Below are 23,516 nucleotides of genomic sequence, written 5' to 3' on the forward strand. Positions count from 1 at the left end.
AGAAGGAACATACCTCAACATAATAAAAGCTATATATGACAAACCCACAGCAAGCATCACCCTCAATGGTGAAAAATTGAAAGCATTTCCCCTAAAATCAGGAACAAGACAAGGGTGCCCACTCTCACCACTACTATTCAACATAGTGTTGGAAGTTTTGGCCACAGCAATCAGAGCAGAAAAAGAAGTAAAAGGAATCCAGATAGGAAAAGAAGAAGTGAAACTCTCGCTGTTTGCAGATGACATGATCCTCTACATAGAAAACCCTAAAGACTCTTCCAGAACATTACTAGAGCTAATCAATGAATATAGTAAAGTTGCAGGATATAAAATTAACACACAGAAATCTCTTGCATTGCTATATACTAACAATGAAAAAACAGAAGGAGAAATTAAGGAAACAATACCATTCACCATTGCAACAAAAAGAATAAAATACTTAGGAGTATATCTACCTAAAGAAACAAAAGACCTATACATAGAAAACTATAAAACAGTGATGAAAGAAATCAAAGAGGAAAAAAACAGATAGAGAAACATACCGTGTTCATGGATTGGAAGAATCAATATTGTCAAAAAGGCTATTCTACCCAAAGCAATCTATAGATTCAATGCAATCCCTATCAAGCTACCAACGGTATTTTTCACAAAACTAGAACAAATAATTTCACAATTTGTATGGAAATACAAAAAACCTCGAATAGCCAAAGTAATCTTGAGAAAGAAGAATGGAACTGGAGGAATCAACCTGCCTGACTTCAGACTCTATCACAAAGCCACAGTCATCAAGACAGTATAGTACTGGCACAAAGACAAAAATATAGATGAATGGAACAGAATAGAAAACACAGAGATAAATCCGCGAACCTATGGACACCTTATCTTTGACAAAGGAGGCAAGGATATACAATGGAAAAAAGACAACCTCTTTAACAAGTGGTGCTGGGAAAACTGGCCAACCATCTGTAAAAGAATGAAACTCGAACACTTTCTAACACCATACACAAAAATAAACTCAAAATGGATTAAAGATCTAAATGTAAGACCAGAAACTATAAAACTCCTAGAGGAGAACATAGGCAAAACACTCTCTGACATAAATCTCAGCAAGATCCTCTATAACCCACCTCCCAGAATATTGGAAATAAAAGCAAAACTAAACAAATGGGACCTAATGAAACTTAAAAGCTTCTGCACTACAAAGGAAACTATAAGTAAGGTGAAAAGACAGCCCTCAGATTGGGAGAAAATAATAGCAAATGAAGAAACAGATAAAGGATTAATCTCAAAAATATACAAGCAACTCCTGAAGCTCAATTCCAGAAAAATAAATGAACCAATCAAAAAATGGGCCAAAGAACAAACAGACATTTATCCAAAGAAGACATACAGATGGCTAACAAACACATGAAAAGATGCTCAACATCACTCATCATCAGAGAAATGCAAATCAAAACCACAATGAGGTACCATTACACACCAGTCAGGATGGCTGCTATCCAAAAGTCTACAAACAATAAATGCTGGAGAGGGTGTGGAGAAAAGGGAACCCTCTTACACTGTTGGTGGGAATGCAAACTAGTACAGCCACTATGGAAAACAGTGTGGAGATTTCTTAAAAAACTGGAAATAGAACTGCCATATGACCCAGCAATACCACTTCTGGGCATACACACCGAGGAAACCAGATCTGAAAGAGACACGTGCACCCCAATGTTCATCGCAGCACTGTTTATAATAGCCAGGACATGGAAGCAACCTTGATGCCCATCAGCAGATGAATGGATAAGGAAGCTGTGGTACATATACACCATGGAATATTACTCAGCTGTTAAAAAGAATTCATTTGAATCAGTTCTAATGAGATGGATGAAACTGGAGCCCATTATACAGAGTGAAGTAAGGCAGAAAGATAAAGAACATTACAGCATACTAACACATATATATGGAATTTAGAAAGATGGTAATGATAACCCTATATGCAAAAAAGAAAAAGAGACACAGAAGTACAGAACAGACTTTTGAACTCTGTGGGAGAAGGTGAGGGTGGGATGTTTTGAAAGAACAGCATGTATATTATCTATGGTGAAACAGATCACCAGCCCAGGTGGGATGCATGAGACAAGTGCTTGGGCCTGGTGCACTGGGAGGACCCAGAGGAGTCGGGTGGAGAGGAAGGTGGGAGGGGGGATCGGGATGGGGAATACGTGTAACTTTATGGCTGACTCTTGTCAATATATGACGAAATCCACTGAAATGTTGTGAAGTAATTAGCCTCCAACTAATAAAAAAATTTTTTTTAAAGAAATACAATCTAAAATTTCAGACTAGCATTGTTGATAAAACAAGGGACTGTTTCATGATAGAGAATTTCACATTTGAAAATAAACATTTATCTACAGAAAAAAAGAAAAAAAATCAGCCAATACTCAATGGATCTGACCCTTTCCTTTGAGTATAATATGATGCAAGGATGTGAAGTCACTTCAGTCAGGTCGGACTCTGTGCGACCCTATCGGCTGTAACCTGGCAGGCTCCTCTGCCCATGGAATTCTTCAAGCAAGAATACTATAGTGGGTTGCCATACCCTCCTCCAGGGATCTTCCCAACTCAGGGATCAAACCTGAGTCTTTTATGTCTCCTGAATTGGCAGGCAGTTTCTTTTCCACTAACGCCACATATTTACACCTGAGGAAAATACCTTCTGACTCTGTCCCATCTTCCCTATCCATTTCTTAACTCTTCACCAATGAGGTTCTGGGACCCATATTAATTTTCTGACATTATCTCATATTCTCATAGTTTGAGTCTGCAAGCCAGCTCTGTAGTTTGATGATAAGACCTAGAAATTTTACCTTTTTATTTTTTGGGGTTTTTTTTTGTTTGTTTGTTTGTTTTTAGTGTCGTTGATATACAATGTTGTGTTAATTTCAAGTGTTCAGCAAATTGAATCAGATATACATATACATACCCAGAAAATTTAAATTATCTGTCCAAGTTTACAGAGTGAATTGAGGGCCTGGATGGACCCTATGATCTGGGTGGACTCAGATCTTCAGGTTCTAGATCCAGAGCTTGCTCAACAGTCTACTCCCTTATACTCATCCCCTACAATTTTAAGTTTGCAACGTGTTTTTGTTTCTAGTTGCTGATGTAATCATCATCATAGCCTTGGAGGCATGGCCTCATTGTAATTGCTAGGGGGGCAAAACACCTCAAAATTCAGAGTCTTAAAACAGCAAGCACTTCCTAGTTCAGCTCCGGCATCTGCAGTTTATGTGAAGTCTCGTTAGGCAAACTTGCTGAACTTGGCTGGGTTTGTTCCTATATCTCTGGGTCAACTGAACGGCTCTGTTCTAGGCTGGGCTTGGCTGGGCAGGCTTCCTTGGGGGCAGTTTTGACCAATGTATCTCTCATCCCCCTGGGACCAGTGGACCAGCCCAGGGATGCACTTCTCAGAGAAAGGTGCAAGAGACCAAGGTCCAATGATACAAGCAGACTTTCAAGCCTCTCCTAACATCCTATTGAACAAAGCAGGTGTCAGGGTCAGAATCAGTAGATTGAAGAGGCTTCCCTGGCAGTCCAGTGGCTAAGACTCCAATGCAGGAGGCATTCCATTCTTGGTCGGGGAAAATCCCACACGATCAAAAAAGAAAAAGAAACAGTGGGTTGGAGAAGACATTCATCTCTTTACACGGAAGAGCTACAAAGTCACATGGAAGAGGGTAGAAATATAGGGAGGAATGAAGATTGGGGGCATTAAGACAATCTACTCAAATATCAAGCTTTTTTTTTTTTTCTAATCAAAAATTAGCTCAAGCTAATTTCTCTTCATGCCTCCACGCACAAGCCAATGCTCTAAAGCATGGTCTCCACTCACAGGTACCAGAGCACATGGGTGTGGCTAGAATGGGTTCTGAGGGTACTTCCTTTGCTGATAACTCCAGCACAAGGCCACATTTTGGATTGCTGCAGCAGCGTCAACAGAAAATGAGTGACAAACCGGCATGGCTTCAACCTCCTGGCTCTGTATCCAGCTGTCCCCAGGCTAACAGTTTCTTGAAATGTGATTCACTGCTCTAGGAAGAGAAAAGTAATTGAGGGTATAATTTATATTGGGAAAATTGCTCTGAAAAAAAATTAGAGCAACAGATCAAAGACTCTGACTTGAAGGGAGTCTTACACCAAAAGTCTAGGGGAAGGGAACAAAGCAGAAAAAGGGATGCGATGAACTGGAAGGGTAGATGGGTGCCCTGCGGAGGCGGAAACTAGAGATGGGGGAGAGATCTAAAACCAGGAGGAACAATGAACAATACCAAGAAAGTCCGAAATAATTGCAGAAGAGAAATATGGAAGAACAACAAGCCTCAAAGTTTCTGAGATTTGTTTTGCTTCTTAGAAGGGCTCAAGAAGGAAGACTTCCACGTATAACACCAAGTTTTTAAGAAAAACATCTCCAATCAATTTCTTGCATATCCTATGCCTTCCATTGCCAAAATAAATATAGTAGGAAGCTGATCACCTATGACGTGGAATCCAAACAAACTGCTAAACTCAGGGAAACCTGGGAAGATCCAGTTTCCAAGTCAGATAGCTCTGTGATCATCAGTTCTCTGTTTGGTTTAGATTACAAGCTCTCTATATTCCCTGGCGGCTCAGTCTTTGGACTCTGCGGGAGAGGGCGAGAGTGGGATGGTATGGGAGAATGGCACAGAAGCATGTAAATTATCATATATGAAACGAATCGCCAGTCCAGGCTTGATGCAGGGCACAGGATGCTCAGGTCTGGTGCACTGGGATAGCCCAGAGGGATGGGATAGGGAGGGAAGTGGGAGGGGGGTTCAGGATGGGGAACACATGTACAGCCATGGCAGACTCAAGTCAATGTATGGCAAAACCAATACAATGTTGTAAAGTAAAATTAATTAATTAAAAAAAAAGCTCACTATATTCCCTGGTGGCTCAGATGGTAAAGAATCTGCTGGAAATTTGGGAGATCTGGGTTTGACCCCTGGGTTGGGCTGAGTTCTCCTCTGGAGAAGGAAATGGCAACCCACTCCAATATTCTTGCCTGGAGAACTCCATGGACACAGGAGCCTGACAAGCTACAGTCTATGGGGTTGCACAGTCAGACAAGACTGAGTGACTAACACATAAAAAGACTTTCACAATGACACGAATAACACTATTCACATGTGAATACACTATCAATATTAAATAATAGTAATAATGTCACCAGTGTACTGACCAAGGCCACACACCTGTGCATCTGAGCACTGGAGGAATAGTTCAATGCCCACAGCTGCCCGATGAAAGTCTTTCCCAGCCTCTGCACTTTGGACTTTATTTTTCTCTCATTCCATTTGTTAAGCTATCCCAAATCTTTTTGCTTGGCCTGTTTCCTCATCTGTAAAAGAAGGAAATAAAAATACATGACCATTGGGCTTTCCCTGGTGGCGCAGTGGATAAGAATTCGCCTGCCAATGCATGAGACATGGGTTTGATCCCTGGTCGGGGAAGATCCCACATGCTGAGGAGCAGCTAAGCCCCATGTACTCTGGAGCCCACGTGCCACAACTAGAGTTCTCCCACCACTCGTGACTCAGTGAAGATCCCATGTGCCACAACCAAGACCCAGTGCAGCCAAATTAATTAATTAAAAAAAGACAAAACTTTTCTCATCCTTGTATCTGGGTGTCAATTTGGTGGGCCTTACCTAAGTCAAGCTAGGTTTGCGTCCCTTGAGACAAGACTCTAATTTCTCATTTGCACTTTTTGCTTACCTCACCAAAGAAGACATACAGATAGCAAATAAACATGTTAGAAGATGTTCCATATCATATGTCATTAGAGAACTGCAAGTTAAAACAGAATTAAAATGACATGCTTATTAGAATGACCCAAATCCAAAATGCCTGCAACAATGAATATTGACTGGGATGCAGAACAACAGAAATTCTCATTTGCTGTTGGTGGGAATAGGAAATGGTACAGGTACTTTGCAAGACAGTCTGGAAGCTTCTTACCAAACTAAGTGTACTCTTACCAGACATTCTAGCACTCCTTGGTATTTACCCAAAGGAGCTGAAAACTTCTGTCACACAAAAACTCAAATATAGTTGCTTTTGGCAGCTTTATTCCTATTTACCAAAATCTGGAGGCCACCAACACATCCTTCATTAGTTAACTGGATAAAGAAACTCTGGTACCTCTAGATAATGAAATGTCATTCAGTGCTAAACAAGAAAAGAGCTATCAAATCATGAACAGACATAGAACAACCATAAAATGCTACTACTAAATGAAAGAGGCCAATCTTAAAAGACTACTTATGCTGATTTCAATTACATGACAATCTGGAAAAAGGCAAACTGGATCAGTGGTTACTAGAGGCTGAGAGGAGGAAGGGATTAATAAGTGGAACACAGAGGATTTTTAAGGCAGTGAAAATATTTCTTATGATACTATAACGGTAGATCCATGTTATAACACATTTGTCAAAACCTATAGACTACAAAACCAACAGTGAAACCTAACATAATCTACGGTTGCTGGTGATAATAATGTGTCAGTGTAGGTCCATTTATTATAACAAATGGACCACTCTGGTGCAGGATGTTGGTAATGGGGAAGGCTGTGCAAGTGTGGGGGCAGGGGGAGTATATGGGAAATCTGTACTTTCTGAACATTTTTGCTAATATGTTGTAGTTTGTTCTTTAAAAAAAGAGGCTTTTAAAAAAAAAGAAATGAGTTATCACACCATGAAAAGACATAAAGGAATCTTAAGTGCATATTGCTAAGTAAAAGAAGCCAATCTGAAAAGGCTACATACTGAATGACTCCAACTAGATGACATTCTAAAAAAAGGCAAAACTATGAAGAGGATAAAAAGATCAGTGATGGTCAGGGGTCAAGGGTCAAAGTAGGGTTGGGAAGTGATGATTAGGTGAAACACAGGAGATTTTTAGGGCAGTAAAACTATTCTGCAGCATACTGTATTGAGGGATACATGACATTTTTTGTCAAAACTTATAGAACTATACAACACAAAGAGTGAATCCTAATGCAAACTATGGACTTTAGTTAATAATAGTAAATCAATATTGGTTCATCAAATTTAACAAGTTGCAACCACACTAAATGCAAACTGTTAATAATAGGAGAAATTGTGAGTGGAAAAAGGGGAGGATATATGGAAACTCTCTGTACCATCTGCTCAATTTTCTGTAAACCTAAAACCGCCCTAAAAAATTGTCTACTAAGTTTTTTAACAGTGCAACCCAGGATGCATGAGACAAGTGCTCGGGGCTGGTGCACTGGGATGACCCAGAGGGATGGGATGGGGAAGGAGGTGGGAGGGGGGTTCAGGATGGGGAACACAAGTAAATCCATAGCTGGTTCATGTCAATGTACGGCAAAAACCACTACAATATTGTTAAGTAGTTAGCCTCCAACTAATTAAAAAAAAAAGTGCAACCCATTGCTTGACCAGTCCTGTATGCACTACTTTCTTAGAAAGTAAATTATCTTTGCAGAGCACCTTTGGGCTACAAACAACGATGTAGCCTGGCCGATATAAGCAGAAGGCTTTCAAATCCAACAAGCTGTCAGAATCATCTCCCTGCTAGAGTGTGAGCAGGAATGGCAGAAAGGAGAACAGAATATGGTGTGTGGAACACTGGGTCCCTCTTTTAGCTCTGACCAAGAAGTCACTGAGCACAAGAAGACAGCCTACTACGGGTAGCACCTCTCTAAGAAACAAGCCATACTTCTGATTTGTTTCATGCAAATAATCTAAATAAGCAAATAACAACCGAGTGATTCAACCTACATGATCTTCAGCTTTGCCACTGGTAGACCTGACACTATTATTCATTATAGATGCTGCTGTGAGGTTTTCAAGTCTTCCCTGAAGGCCTTAACAGGACCCTCGAAACATTCTTGCATATTGGAGAAGGAAATGGCAACCTGCTCCAGTACATTTGCCAGGAGAATTCCACGGACAGAGGAGCCTGGCAGGCTATGGACCCAAAGAGTACCACGCATGGGTCACAGAGTCGGACATGACTGAGTGACTAACTTTCACTTTCATCCTTGTATATGAAGGCTGGTGCTGATGATCCTGTCTGCAGGGCAGCAGTGGACACAGACATTGAGAACAGGCTTATGGACATGGCTGGTGGGGGCGGAGGGGGAGGGTGGGGTGTATGGAGAGAAGAACATGGAAACAAACATTACCATATGTAAAATAGATAGCCAACGGGGATTCTCTGTATGACTCAGGGAACTCAAAGCGGCCTGGTGACAACCTAGTGGAGGCGGGATGGGAGGGAGGTGAGATGGGTGTTAAAGTGGGAGGGGACATGGGTAAACCGATGGTTGATTCATGTTGATGTTTGGGAGAAACCAGCACAATACTGTAAGGTAATTAACCTTCAATTAAAAATAAGTAAATTTTTAAAAAGTTCTTGCATATAATGCTGATGATAAGGAAGGAGACATGCGTAATCATACATGAGGTGTCTTATTAAGGAAAGTGTGGGAGGATTCTTCTTTAGAATATTTTCAAAAAGTTCTTCTAAACACTAGATATATATTATTTAATTACTTTCACTGCTGTTATTCTCCTACTTGTTACTTGAAGTTTTGTCTAAATCTTTATCCTCCATGAATTACAAAGACCTCAGGGATTTTGTTGTTTTGTTTTTAACATTGCAAAGAGGTTTCTGTTGAGTAGAACCTTGTCATGCTACTTGTTGCTACTGATAGAGTTTGTTAACCCAACAGTGAAAGCAATCTGTTCTCCCAATGCATGGTAGATCTTCAATAGTGGAAATTCTCTAATAAATTTTAAAATCAAAGATGAGAAGCCTTTCCCCCACCTGGGGTTGGAAAGTGAAAATTCAATAAGACAAAACAGAAGGCAGAGGGATTTCCCTGGTGGTCCAGTGGTTAAGATGCCATGCTCCCAATGTGGGGGCATGGGTTCAATCATTGGTTGGGGAAGTAAGACCCTGCATGCTGTATGTGTGGCCAAAAAACAAACAACAACAGCAAAACCAACCGGATGCAGAGTTTCAGGAGTGGGTTAGAGTCCATGAAGTTCTAAGAATCACAGCTGTTGAAGAAATGTTAAGGAGACCAGAAAATAAGCAAAATGAGTCTAGGCTGAGTGAGACTGAATGCTTTCAGTAAAACCACATGGTAACAGCTTTTTCCTTCTACATAGAGAAAAAGGGGCTTCGCTGGTGGCTCAGACTGTAAAGAATCTACCTGCAACACAGGAGATCCAGGTTCAGTCCCTGGGTTGGGATCATCCCCTGGCGGAGGGCATGGCAACCCAATCCAGTATTCTTGCCTGGAGAATTCCATGGACAGAGGAACCTGGTAGGTTACAGTCTATGGGGTCACAAAGAGTTGGACATGACTGAACAATTAAGACTTTCACTTTCATGGAGCAAAAGGATTGGGGAGAGATTTCAGATTTCTTGAGATTCACTTGAATGGTTCCTGCTGCATTGCTCACTGGGACAATATTCTTTTTCTTCCCCAAGGTGGCCATGCAGAGGCAGTTCACCCCATCCATTCATTCTCATTCCTTAGCATGGAGTTGTCCCCATGCAGATATCCAGCAAGGGCACCATAAAAATGGATAGGCTCATGAAATGGGAGACTTGGGGTGCACCACCAAACTAAAAGGACTCAGGTTGCAAGAACTGTCACTTAACAGTCACAGCAGGAATAAATTTTTGGTAACTGAAGCCTAATTTGGATTCTGTTTTTGGAAAATAACATTTGTTTTCCAAAAACTAGAGAATATTTTTGTGGAGGAAGGGGTTTCTTTCCAGTCCCACTTTAGAGCTAAAAAGACAAACTGTTTAGAGGATAAACTTCTCCCTTCCAAGGATTTATGTAGTAGATATGTACTGGCAAGTATACAGAATTCATAAAATGTTAGAGGGAAAAAAAAATAAAAAAATAAAATGTTAGAGGGAAAGGGGGGCTATAGGATCCTCTTGTGGAATCTCCTTACTCTACGGTTGAGGAAAATGAACTCCAGAGAAGTGTTATGCCCAAGGGCACAGAGCTGGCTTACAAGATGAGATTTGAACCCAGATTGCCCATGTACTGGCCAATGCCCTTTCCACAATACTGTGTTCCATTTCCCTGCACCACAAGAAGATACCCATTGCATCTTGCAGAAATTAAGGCTATTTTTAAATTAGTCACAAGTTAGACTTATGACTAATTGGAATACAGTGTCCACCACCTTTAAGTCACTAGCTAAAATCCACTGCTCTCCATCACGGCACACCCAAGGCCTTCTGGTTGACCAGAGAAAGAATTAACCTCAACTGAGTTATCTGTGTCTAGGCACCCACAAAATGGAAATCGTTGTACTTGGGGAAGAACAAGAGGACAAGATGAGATGAAAAGGAAGTATGTTTAAAATGGATAAAAGGAGGTACTTTTTTCCCACTATACACAAGTGACCTGGGGAACTCACTGCAGCAGGATATTAAGATCAATGGTGAAGATTTGTGTTTTAAAAGATTAGGCATTTCACATGCATATCATCAACAGCCACACACAATAGGATGAAAGTAAGATGGATGAAAGTTCTTAAGCTTCAGTGCAGAAGTTGATCACCAACTGGGTTAGGTGAAAAGAAAAAAGTTGTCTACTCAAGTAAGATTTCACACAAGAGCAGAACTGGGGGGATTCCAGGCATCGCTGCCAAGTAACACCACTCCAAAATAGTGGTGTAAAACAACAGGCATTTTATTATGTGCCTGGATATTGTGGGTCAGGAATTTGCAGAGGGCACAGTAGGGATGGATGATATCTGTGGCCTCAGTTGGGAAGACTTGAACAGCTGGGGGTGACTTGAGGCTGGAGGCTGGAATCATCTGGAAGCTTCTTTACTCATATATCAGACAGCTAACCTGATGACTTGAAAGCTCACTCGACTGGGACTGTCAACTGGAGCCACATCTTATGCAGGTGTCAAGTGGGTGTCCCAATCAAAGGCACTTCCAAAAACCAGGTGCCCCAAGGGAACCAGGTAGAAGCTACATGGCCTTTTATTACCTATCTGTGAAAACCCCATTGCATTACTTCCAATATAGTCTGTAAGTCAAAGCCATCACAAGTCCATTGAGATTCAAAAGGAGGAGACTTAGGACCTTTTACATCCCTCCCTTATGGGGAACTGCAGAAAAATATGTGGGATGGGAGACGTTTTTGCAGTCATCTTTAGAAAATGCAGTCTCCCAAGGAATGATTGGGTGATATGAGGTTGCAAGAACACAAAATATAGTGGGAAAAACTGACGTATAAAGAGATAATCACAGCACAATAAAATAAATATCAAGGTAGTTATTTCCCCTCTTTTATAAGAATCCTTTTTTTTTTTTTTTTTTTTTTTGGTCCCTTTTATAAGAGTCATCACATTTAAATTTTTTCATTCATTTTCTGTCTTCCGCTAGATTGGAATCTCCATGCATTTAGTTCCCTACCATAACCCCTGTACCTAAAACATTACCATGCAACAAATAGGTACTCAATAAATATTTGTTGAAAGAGTAAGTGCTGTAATAGAGAAGCAGTGGAAGGACTGAGGAAGTAAAGGCAACAACAAAGAACTCAGCTTGATGGAAATGACATTTAAGTGGGTCTTGAATGCTTTTGAAGGATAGATACAATTTTTCTGGTAAAAGGGGGGGAATAAATTTTTGTCTTTAAATCTCCTCCAGAGCCTTCCATTAGCCCAGTTTAAGTGGGCAGATCCTCATCCTAAATGTACAGATTTCATATAGTAGTTACAATGTTCTTGGTTGAAAGTGAAGGGAAAGAGGGACTCAGATGGATTAAGAAATAAGTAGCGTATTGAGTCACATAACAAGAAGTCTGGAGGCCTGCAGTCCAGGCAGCCTCAATGCCATCCTTCCTCATGGGGTCAGCTTGGTACTTTCACGGCTGCAAGCTGGCACCTACAGTGGTAGGCATCACAGGCAGACAAAACAATACCCAGCAGGGGAGAAGACTGTTTCTTCTTTGGAATAAATCTTTCCCTTAATCCCCTGACAGATTACCTCACACTGGCCCCCATGGCATGCTTTATTGGCCAGAATTGTGTCCCATGCACACATGTCACCCAAATACTGATAAGAAAAAGGGGAGCAACATGAGCAAATGGACTAGTCACACGTTACTCCTAGGGGTGTGCTGGAAGTTCCTGCTTATCCTAAAACACAGGGCTGTTCAGTAAAGGATGGACACCCCAAAAGAACGAAACAAACCATCGGGGTTTAGTTAGAAGGAGAAAAGAGAGGTGACTCTTTTGCATGTAGTCAACCGTACATGGAAGTTCCCAAAACTTTCGCCTTGGAGAAGGTTAAGGTTTTGTTTTCTTTGTAGACAGATATTATCTAACATTTCTATTTATTCTTTTTCATGCTTTTTGCTCCTTTCCTTTCTCCTTCCGTATTAGTAACTAGTTGAATAAATCAAGTGCTGTATCAAAAGGAAAGAGTGTTATGTGTAGAGTGTATATACAAGTGGAATTAGTCAAAAATACGTTGATTATACATGAGTGCACTTTCAGGTAAAAACCTTGATTCAGATGCTTCTGATGGCCTAGCCATGCCCAGCTGTTCACCACTTATATCATAATCTTTCATGGTCTTGTGCCTTTTATTTGTACCAATTCTTCTGTCTAGGAAGTCCTTCCAGTTGCCTCACCTGTAGTAGATACTGGGGATTGCCTTTCTGGCCTCCATTCTGCTGCTAAGTCACTTCAGTCGGGTCTGACTCTGTGCGACTCCATAGACGTCAGCCCACCAGGCTCCCCCATCCCTGGGATTCTCCAGACAAGAACACTGGAGTGGGTAGCCTCCATTCTATCCTTCTAGTAATTTACTTAAAGAGATTGGGAATTGCAAAACTACTTCTTGCAGACTCCCTTGCAGCTAGGATCTGGCTCTGAAGTAAGTTCAGTCAATGAGGTACACTTGTGGGAGATTTGGAGACAGATGCAAGAAGAAGGTATCATTCCGCTGCTGGTGCTGCTGGCAAGCAAGGTTTCAGCAATAATCCTAAGAGGCATTTAATGCTGTTGAACTCCATGTCCTGTTTTGGGGTCTAGTCACCAGTTTCATGGGTGTGAAGAGCTGTTGCTGCAGAAGCACCATCCCGACTTCTGGAACACAGCTACTGTGGTGGGCCCTTGAACTCAATAGTCCAGCAGTAGCCCCCTGACTTCTGGCCCCCAGCCCATCAATTTTGTAAGCCTCTGCTTGATTCTCAGTATTAAATCTTTCTCTATTTGAAATACCTAGAGTGCTTTCTGTTTCCTGTGCTAAACCCTGACTCATAGATCACCTAATTCACGTTTAGCCTGCTAGACACCAGATTGGGCCAGATGCCCCCTCTGTCCTCCTTCCATGCTCTGCCTGCTGAGCCATACCTCTTCACCTTTGTAGCCCAACACCAGTGCTTGGCTCACAGCACGTGCAGCGTCAATATTTACTGAACTGAAACTTCCTCTGCCAAGATACTAGGAAGGTCCTGAAATCTAGATAAAGGTTTAGATTATGCCCATCTCATGCCTATTCTGCAAAGTCCAAAGGACAAGTTCATTCTAGACTACAACTGCAATTCTAGAGGAATCCAGAGCCCTCAGCAATTCCATACTTTAGCCCACTACACAAGAAGTCACACCAGAATTGAAGATCCAACCTGGTGCCCAGGAAAGGGATGATAAGGAGCAAGGGAAGCTGCTTATCTCAAGAACTATGATCTGGTGGTTCTCAGGACCTTCTACTGCTGGGCCTACAACAAGGCCTGCAATTAGCGGCATAGGCTTCGGAGTGAGCAAAACCCAAGTTGGAAGGTATGCGTGCCTGTGTAGCAAGTTATTAACCTGTCTGGACCTCAGATTCTTCATCTATAAAATGAGGTTGATAATATCAACCTCACAGGATTCTTGGAGTAGAAGAGATTATATATGTAAAGTGCTTAGCACAGTGTGTGAAACATTGGAAATGCCCAGTACCCATCCATCAGTGGCTTTTATTATGGTCACCACTGTTCTTGACTGTGCCATCACTATAAAATTCTGTTATATATTTTTTACTTTGCATACATATATTTTCCTTCAGCCCAAACAGACACACACACATTCAGACTAGAATACACTTTTCTATATCCTCTCCCGAGATGTTCCATTTTGTATTCTGTTGTGATTAACCCTTTTTTGCAGAAGATCCATTTAGGCACAAGACTGGGGCTGTGCTGAGAAAAAACAAAAACCATTTGTGTCAGTGGTTCTCAACCCTAGCTAAAGTTCAGGATCACTTGAGAGTTAGAACACAACAAAAATAAACAAAACAAAAGCAAGAAACAACGTCTGGGTCCCTCAGCCAAAGATTCTGATTCAATAGGGCCCAAGCATCAGTATTTCTTAAGGCTCCCTATGTGCTCGTAATGCACCTGAGAGCCACTGCTCAGTGGGGAAAAGATTAGTATGTCTATTGCCTCTGGGAAAGAGGAAAGCAGCTCTTACTTTTCTATAATCTCCACTACAGTGGCAGAGGGGAGAGGACTAAAGATTATAGTTACATGATTCCACTTACAAAGTGAACAAGGCATTCTTATTATGAACTTGGATAAATGACTCATCATGTTAATCCTTTGGTTAGTGTCTTGGTTTCTCCTTTAGAGGTGTCTCATGAGAAGAGGAGTGATTAAAAATGCTCTAGGACATGAAAAAAACTAGTCTGGAAATACCCAGTTGGCTTATAGGTATTTGTTCTGTGCCAGCCCTGTGCAAGCTTGCACACTTCCGGGCTGATTGCTGATGTCAGGTGAATGTACTTTGTACTTTGATCCAGAGCAAGTGAAATGATCCCTGCTTTGGCATAAAATCTAGCTAATATCTAAATACTAGAGATAGTTACTGACAGCTGGAAGTGCACTTGGACATAAAGTACAAGCCTACCTCATTTTACTGTGCTTCACAGATATTGCTTTTCTTACAAATTGAAGGTTTGTGAAAACCCTGAGTTGTCAGATGATGACTAGTATTTTTTAGAGAGAAAATATTTTTTAATTAAGGTATGTGCATTTTTTAGACGTAATGCTATTGCACACTTAAGAGACTGGAGAATAGTATAAACATCAGTTTAGACACTATTGGAAAAGCAAAGAATTTGTGTGATTCAGTTTATTGTGATATTTGTTTTATTGCAGTAGTGTGGAATCAAACCCATAAAATCTCTGAGGTATGCCTATACATCTAAAAACTGCAACTTTTTTCCCATTTTTAAAGTGACACAAAAAAGAAAATAAAGAAGAGTACTGTGCTAAGTCACTTCAGTCATGTCTGACTCTTTGTGGTTCTATGAGCCTGCTAGGCTCCTCTGTCCATGGGATTCTCTAGGCAAGAATACTGGAGTGGGTTGCCATGCCCTCCTCCAGGGGATCTTCCAGACCCAGGGATCGAACCCACGTCTCTTATGTCTCCTGCATTGGCAGGTGGGTTCTTTACCACTAGCACCACCTGCGAAGCCCAAAGAAGAGTGGAGAAACAGAAAAATACAATAAAGCCAGTAGAAACTAATAATAGAATTACATAGCGTTACAAGGTGCAAGGCATGGTTCTAACCCTTTACTACGTAAATGCATTTACTCCTCTCTACAGCTCTACGAGGTAAATAACTATTTGTGACTCCACTTTACAGATGAAGAAAGAGGATCTGGTGCTGTTAGGCGACTTGTCCAAGGTGGCACAGCTAGTAGAGGGAGAGCCACGGTCTGGAAGCTTGTTGCATTCACAGGGCCTGGTCAACCTCAGAGACAGCGCATAATATAAGCTTTATTCACGGATTCAATACCACTTGCTAAAGTTAAAAAAGTTACTCTCAGTTGCCATTCACTCATCCATTTATTTCACAAATATTTATGGAAGGCATCTATGGGCAGCATAGTGTTCCACACTGGATTATCAAGATATTGAAGAGTAACACAGGCTAATCGTCCAGTCATCCCTATAGCACTAAACTCTCAAGTGTCTCCCCAGAATAATTACACAGTTATAATCAACAAAAGTCTTAAGATTAGAAATGCAGTAACTATTCCCTGAATACAAAATCCAACACTGATAACTTCAAAACTTTTGGAGTGTTACTAGATGGAATGTTTAGCTTACTAGATGGAATGTTAAGCATGACCCTCTGTATTTTCATCAATTAATAAGTACACTTGAGACAATAATTTAAGTTGAATCTCATAAATTTCACTTTGGAGTAACATGCTTAATATAGCAGTAGTGTCTTCAACTCAGAAATGTGATGCTTTTGGATGGATGGATAGATGAATGGATGGTTAGATGGAAGACAGATAAGTGAATTAATAGGTGAAAAGGCATGGCAATGTTCTAGTTGCTTAAAAATTGCATCTTTAAAAATAAAGATGTGTTTTCAGAACTAGAACAAATAATTTCACAATTTGTATGGAAATACAAAAAACCTCGAATAGCCAAAGTAATCTTGAGAAAGAAGAATGGAACTGGAGGAATCAACCTGCCTGACTTCAGACTCTACTACAAAGCCACAGTCATCAAGACAGTATGGTACTGGCACAAAGACAGAAATATAGATCAATGGAATAGAATAGAAAGCCCAGAGATAAATCCACGAACCTATGGACACCTCATCTTTGACAAAGGAGGCAAGGATATACAATGGAAAAAAGACAACCTCTTTAACAAGTGGTGCTGGGAAAACTGGTCAACCACTTGTAAAAGAATGAAACTAGAACACTTTCTAACACCATGCACAAAAATAAACTCAAAATGGATTAAAGATCTAAATGTAAGACCAGAAACTATAAAACTCCTAGAGGAGAACATAGGCAAAACACTCTCCGACATAAATCACAGCAAGATCTTCTATGACCCACCTCCCAGAATATTGGAAATAAAAGCAAAAATAAACAAATGGGACCTAATGAAAATTAAAAGCTTTTGCACAACAAAGGAAACTATAAGTAAGGTGAAAAGACAGCCCTCAGATTGGGAGAAAATAATAACAAATGAGGAAACAGACAAAGGATTAATCTCAAAAATATACAAGCAACTCCTGAAGCTCAATTCCAGAAAAATAAACGACCCAATCAAAAAATGGGCCAAAGAACTAAACAGACATTTCTCCAAAGAAGACATACAGATGGCTAACAAACACATGAAAAGATGCTCAACATCACTCATCATCAGAGAAATGCAAATCAAAACCACAATGAGGTACCATTACACGCCAGTCAGGATGGCTGCTATCCAAAAGTCTACAAGCAATAAATACTGGAGAGGGTGTGGAGAAAAGGGAACCCTCTTACACTGTTGGTGGGAATGCAAACTAGTACAGCCACTATGGAAAACAGTGTGGAGATTTCTTAAAAAACTGGAAATAGAACTGCCATATGACCCAGCAATACCACTTCTAGGCATACACACCGAGGAAACCAGATCTGAAAGAGACACGTGCACCCCAATGTTCATTGCAGCACTGTTTATAATAGCCAGGACATGGAAGCAACCCAGATGCCCATCAGCAGATGAATGGATAAGGAAGCTGTGGTACATATACACCATGGAATATTACTCAGCCGTTAAAAAGAATTCATTTGAATCAGTTCTAATGAGATGGATGAAACTGGAGCCCATTATACAGAGTGAAGTAAGCCAGAAAGATAAAGAACATTACAGCATACTAACACATATATACGGAATTTAGATAGATGGTGGCGATAACCCTATATGCAAAACAGAAAAAGAGACACAGAAGTACAGAACAGACTTTTGAACTCTGGGGGAGAACGTGAGGGTGGGATGTTTTGAAAGAACAGCATGTATATTACCTATGGTGAAACGGACCACCAGCCCAGGTGGGATACATGAGTCAGGTGCTCGGGCCTGGTGCACTGGGAGGACCCTGAGGAGTCGGGTGGAGAGGGAGGTGGGAGGGGGGATCGGGATGGGGAATACGTGTAACTGTATGGCTGATTCATGTCAATGTATGACAAAACCCACTGAAATGTTGTAAAGTGATTGGCCTCCAACTAATAAAATAATATTTAAAAAATAAATAAATAAATAAATAAATAAATAAAGATGTGTTTTCCAGTTTTGTTAAACAGTAACTATTACTCAGGAGAAAAATCAAGATTTCTGCCCTTTCCATGGACTAAATATGTAATTTCAAGCAAGTCATTATGGTGCCAATTCCATCAGATTGTTGTGAGGATTAAATGAGCCAACTGAAATGAATTATGTAGCACCTAACTCATGTTAAACAGCATATTTTAAACTGCCTTTAAAGTGAGGTAATATAGGTGAAAAAGCAAAAATTCAAATGACATGAAAAGCTATACAATGCAAAATAACTTTCTTTTGGCAAAGTTTTCCCACTGTTATTACTATTATAATACTATTATTAGAGATCTCCAAGCAAAAATAACACCCTGTTGACTGAAAAGGGAAAAGTTTACAGACCAGGAGATAACATCCTTTGAGTCAGAACCAAGTGAAATAACACATGTATTCTGGCTAAATTCCAGCATGAGTGATTAACATTCTCCAACTTCAAATAATTTTTATCATTAGCCAACACTTGTCCATCCCCAATAATACACACTTTGCATAAAGGCCACAGAACGAGGCAGCCTCTCTTGGCATGTTCACAATCTGTGCATACTTTCCACTGAGGGTTTCCCTCTCTTTTGGATTGCTATTCCATAGCTGAAAACTCCCACTGCTTTCACCCCTGGGATGTTTGCCGACACTGACTGCCAAGTAGTTCCCCAAAACAAACAAACAAACAAAATATAAGCACAGGTATAATCACAGGGAATGAAATAAGTAATATACATTTTAAACATATTTATTAATAGTTTTGATGTTTGTGAAGCGGTTGATATTTAACTTTGAGGCTGGAATTAACACACATATTCTTCATTACAAGTCTTGTTGATAAGTAGGGAGGAGAGGACTGTTCCGCAATTTAGTTTCCCAGTCTATGTAAGTGGGATCCAGGACACAAGAACGACAATAGCCGCGGTGTGTCTCGGTCCTTTAGTCCAGTCCTGAGTATTTTGAGAACTCAGGCCCTCCTGCCCTTTTTTCAGCCTTCTTCCCAGTAGAAGGAAGGGGCTGGGGAAAGGGAAACAATTCAAACCCTCTTTGTAAGCGTGTGAATGAATTTCAAGAATGCTAAACACCTCAATCTTCCAGCCTAATTAGAACACGTTAGAAAAGAGGCATTTTCAGGACATTTAAAACTTGCAGCATAATAACCCATCTGGAGAGCGCCACAGTGCGTCCCAGTGGTTGGGGCTCCCAGCAGGTCTTCCCGTGGGCTCCCGCTGCGCCGTGTGCCCCGGATCCCCGGCGGCCAGCGGCAAAGGCCGGGGAAGCGACCGGGACTGGCCCGGTGGGAGTAGGGGGTACAGCCCCTGCCCATTACACCGCCGGAGCCAGTGTTGCTTTTCTCTGCAGGCAGCTTCGGAACTGCCTGGATTTTTAACCCGATAAACTGATAAAGGACTAACATGTTTGGAGTCTTCCTAAGATGGAAAGAAAATCACTTTCTTGTTGCAACAGTAAGATTTTGTTACGAAATACAAAAGTAAAAGTTAAAGCCTGGGAGATAACCGGTAGAATATGAGGCGGGGGGGGGGGGGTGGGGGAAGAGGTGGTAGAAATTGTGGATGTCGCGGCCCAACTATCTCGATTGGAATCCCGGGTTTCCCATTTGAGCGCCTACTCTGCGCCAGGCGCTCGGAATACCGTGCTGAACAAGATTATCTACGTTGTGGTTTTCTTGGGGGGCATTAACATTAGCTCGGTTGCCTTGGTCAAGTTTCTAAACTGTTTCTTCACCTGTAAGGAGTGTCTGATTCATAGAATTATTTTAAAGATCTGAGACATCCTGTATTAAGATGTGAATGACGAACGCGCTGTCCGACACAGTTAGGACTCGGTAAGTGTTTGTTCCTCTCTAAATCTGAGCTCACCGGGTGTGAGGGTGGCGCAGAGCGGAGACAGGTGCCACGGTTAAGAGTGATTCTTTGAGCAGTCTTTTAAACAAGCGCTGGACTGTAAGGATACTTAGCTGCTGAGAAGAGATCTGGTAGGTGCCCTGGAAGCAAGCGTTCATAAGCTAGAACACTACGGGAAAGTGAGCCCCGCATAAGCGGGAATCAGCAGAGAACTCTGGAGGGACCTCTAGGGTTTCCCGCTCAAGGTCTCAAGAAGGCGTGATTAGCATTCGCCCCGCCCCCCATAGCTTCCCGGCCGGCGATTGGCCCGCGCTCCTCGGCTACCCGCTCAGGGCTGGACCCGAGGGCTCCTGGGGCGAGGCCGAACCGGCGGGGCAGTGGGCGGGGATGCACGGAGAGTGTGGCGGGGCTGCCCACCAACCCAGCCCCAGCGCGAAGGGGCGGGGCCAGGGTGGAGTCTCCCGGCGGGCCTTAGAAGCAGGTGACCCGGGCGGGGCGGGAGAGGCCAGTCCGCCCGCGACCGTGACTCTGCTGTGGCCACCGCCGCCGCCGCCGCGTGCAGTTCAATACCGGGTGGAGGTGGGCGAAAGGGTGTTAGAGTGCGGGGGAGGAGCCGAGCCCGGCGCGTCCCGGGAGCGCCACCACCGCCCCCAGGAGTCCGCTTGGAGCGCGGAGCCCCCTGCAGGGGAGGAGGCCAGCGGCAGGTGGGCGGGACGCGGCGGCGGGCGCGCACCGTGCAGTTCCGGCAGGGCCAGCGCTGGCTGCTCGCGGTGCTGTGAGGCGGCGGGATCCGCCAGTCGCCTTCCTCTCGCCCATCCTCTCGCCCAGGTGCAGCCAGGCGCACTCGCCCCTCTGTCCAGCTCTCGGACCCTGGTGGAACACACGGCCTGTCCCCGCCCTGCCCCCGCCCGGATCATACGGGGGACCCCGGAGGAGGAGAGGGCGGGGGACCCTGAAGGAGGAGAGGGCGAGTGACCGGTCTGCGGCGACCTCGTTCAGGGGGCGACCCCCTCTCTGAGACGCCCCCACCTGCTGCCATGTGCTGCTGCCTCGGATACCCAGCCTCTCGCCAAACTTGCCCGATGCCAGTCCGTCTCTGAGAAACGGGGAGTGTCCCAGAGACGGGGGACCCAGGCTGGCTACGGACTATCTGCTTCTCTCCGGATTCTAGGAGGTGAGAGCCCCCGCCTTCCCCTTCTCCTCATTCTTTTCCCTATCCCTCAGCCCTTTTCCTGGGGGGCTGAGCGCTATAACCTCGGCAGGCCCAGGGAAAAGGGAGGAAGGGTGAGGGACGGGGAGTCTGTAGTTGTGTTCCAGGAGGTGAAGGGGAGGGAAGGGAGAGAGGTTAACTTAGAGATTTGGAGACGGCTTGCGGGATCGTACCGTTGACGCCCCTCTAATTGGGAGTGGTTGCCATTTTTCTTCTTCCCCACTTTTTTTTTTTTTTATAGAGTACTTTCCCCAGAATCGGAGCCTAACCGTCCCTCTCCAGCCCTGTCCAGCGAAGAGCTGAGCGCTCCCTGCGGAGGTAGCGTTCTCCCGAAACAGTTGGTCTTTGGACGGATTTCTTGAAAAAGAAACCAACAGGTTGCCAGCCCCAGCGCCACACAAGTCCGCGGAGAGGGAAGCTCCGATCCCGGTTTCCTCCTGCCTGAGCTGGCCCCGCGCGGGCTGCGGGAGACGCGGGGAGGGAGGGGGCTATGGCTCGACCTGACCCGTCCGCGCCGCCTTCGCTGCTGCTGCTGCTCTTCCTGGTGCAGCTGGCGGGCTGGTCGGCCGCCGCCTCCAAGGCCCCAGCATGCCTGCCAGGAGATCACAGTGCCCATGTGCCGCGGCATCGGCTACAACCTGACGCACATGCCCAACCAGTTCAACCACGACACGCAGGACGAGGCGGGCCTGGAGGTGCACCAGTTTTGGCCGCTGGTGGAGATCTACTGCTCTCCGGACCTGCGTTTTTTCCTTTGCTCCATGCACACGCCCATCTGCCTGCCAGACTACCACAAGCCGCTGCCGCCCTGCCGCTCGATGTGGTAGCCGCCAAGGCCAGCTGCTCGCCGCTCATGCGCCAGTACGGCTTTGCCTGGCCGGAACGCATGAGCTGCGACCGCCTCCCAGTGCTGGGTCGCGACGCCGAGGTCCTGTGCATGGATTACAACCGCAGCGAGGCCACCACGGCTCCCCCCAGGCCCTTCCCGGTCAAGCCCACCCCCTTCGGCCTGCCGGGGTCGCCGGCCTCGGGGAGCGACTGCGCCGCCGGGGGCCGTCGGTGTTCATGTGCAGCGAGCCCTTCGTGCCCATTCTGAAGGAGTCACACCCTCTTTACAACAAGGTGCGGACGGGCCAGGTCGCGGCGCCCTGCTACCAGCCGTCCTTCAGCGCCGGCGAGCGCACGTTCGCCACCTTCTGGGTCGGCCTGTGGTCTGTGCTGTGCTTCATCTCCACCTCCACCACAGTGGCCACCTTCCTCATAGACATGGAACGCTTCCGCTACCCGGAGCGCCCCATCATTTTCCTGTCAGCCTGCTACCTTTGCGTGTCGCGGGGCTTCCTGGTGCGCCTGGTGGTGGGCCATGCCACCGTCGCCTGCAGCCGCGAGCACAGCCACATCCACTACGAGACAACGGGGCCTGCGCTGTGCACTGTCGTCTTCCTGCTGGTCTACTTCTTCGGCATGGCCAGCTCCATCTGGTGGGTCATCCTGTCGCTCACCTGGTTCTTGGCGGCCGGCATGAAGTGGGGCAACAAGGCTATCGCGGGCTACGCGCAGTACTTCCACCTGGCCGCGTGGCTCATCCCCAGCGTTAGGTCCATCACCGCGCTGGCCCTGAGCTCCGTGGACGGGGACCCGGTAGCCGGCATCTGCTACGTGGGGAACCAGAACCTGAACTTGCTGCGCGGCTTCGTGCTGGGCCCGCTGGTGCTCTACCTGCTGGTGGGGATGCTCTTCCTCCTGGCGGGCTTCGTGTCGCTCTTCCGCATCCGCAGCGTCATCAAGCAGGGCGGCGCCAAGACGGACAAGCTGGAGAAGCTCATGATCCGCATTGGGACCTTCACGCTGCTCTACACGGTGCCGGCCAGCGTCGTGGTGGCCTGCTGCCTGTAGGAACAGCACTATCGCCAGAGCGGCGAGGCCGAGCTCACGTGCGCGTGCCGGCCCGACTCCGGCCAGCAGCGCGCCAAGCCCGAGTGCTGGGTGCTCGTGCTCAAGTATTTTATGTGCCTCGTGGTGGGCATCACGTCGGGCGTCTGGATTTGGTCCGGCAAGACTGTGGAGTCGTGGCGACGCTTCACCAGCCGCTGCTGCTGCCGTCCGCGGCGGGGCCACAAGAGCGGCGGCGCCACGGCCGCGGGGGACTGCGCCGAGGCAAGCGCTGCGCTCACGGGCAGGACCGGGCCCCCAGCCCAGGTGCCGTCGCCGCCGCCTATACCACAAGCAGGTGTCCCTGTCGCTCATGTAG

General features: G+C 44.7%; 1 pseudogene; it reads left to right on the top strand.

Annotated features, from left to right (window-relative positions):
* The first annotated feature begins 21,049 nt into the window (after positions 1 to 21,049).
* LOC136145901 (frizzled-5-like) lies at positions 21,050 to 23,516 on the top strand (annotated as a pseudogene).

Source organism: Muntiacus reevesi, chromosome 13, assembly GCF_963930625.1.
Source record: "Muntiacus reevesi chromosome 13, mMunRee1.1, whole genome shotgun sequence".
In the NCBI taxonomy this organism is placed as follows: domain Eukaryota; kingdom Metazoa; phylum Chordata; class Mammalia; order Artiodactyla; family Cervidae; genus Muntiacus; species Muntiacus reevesi.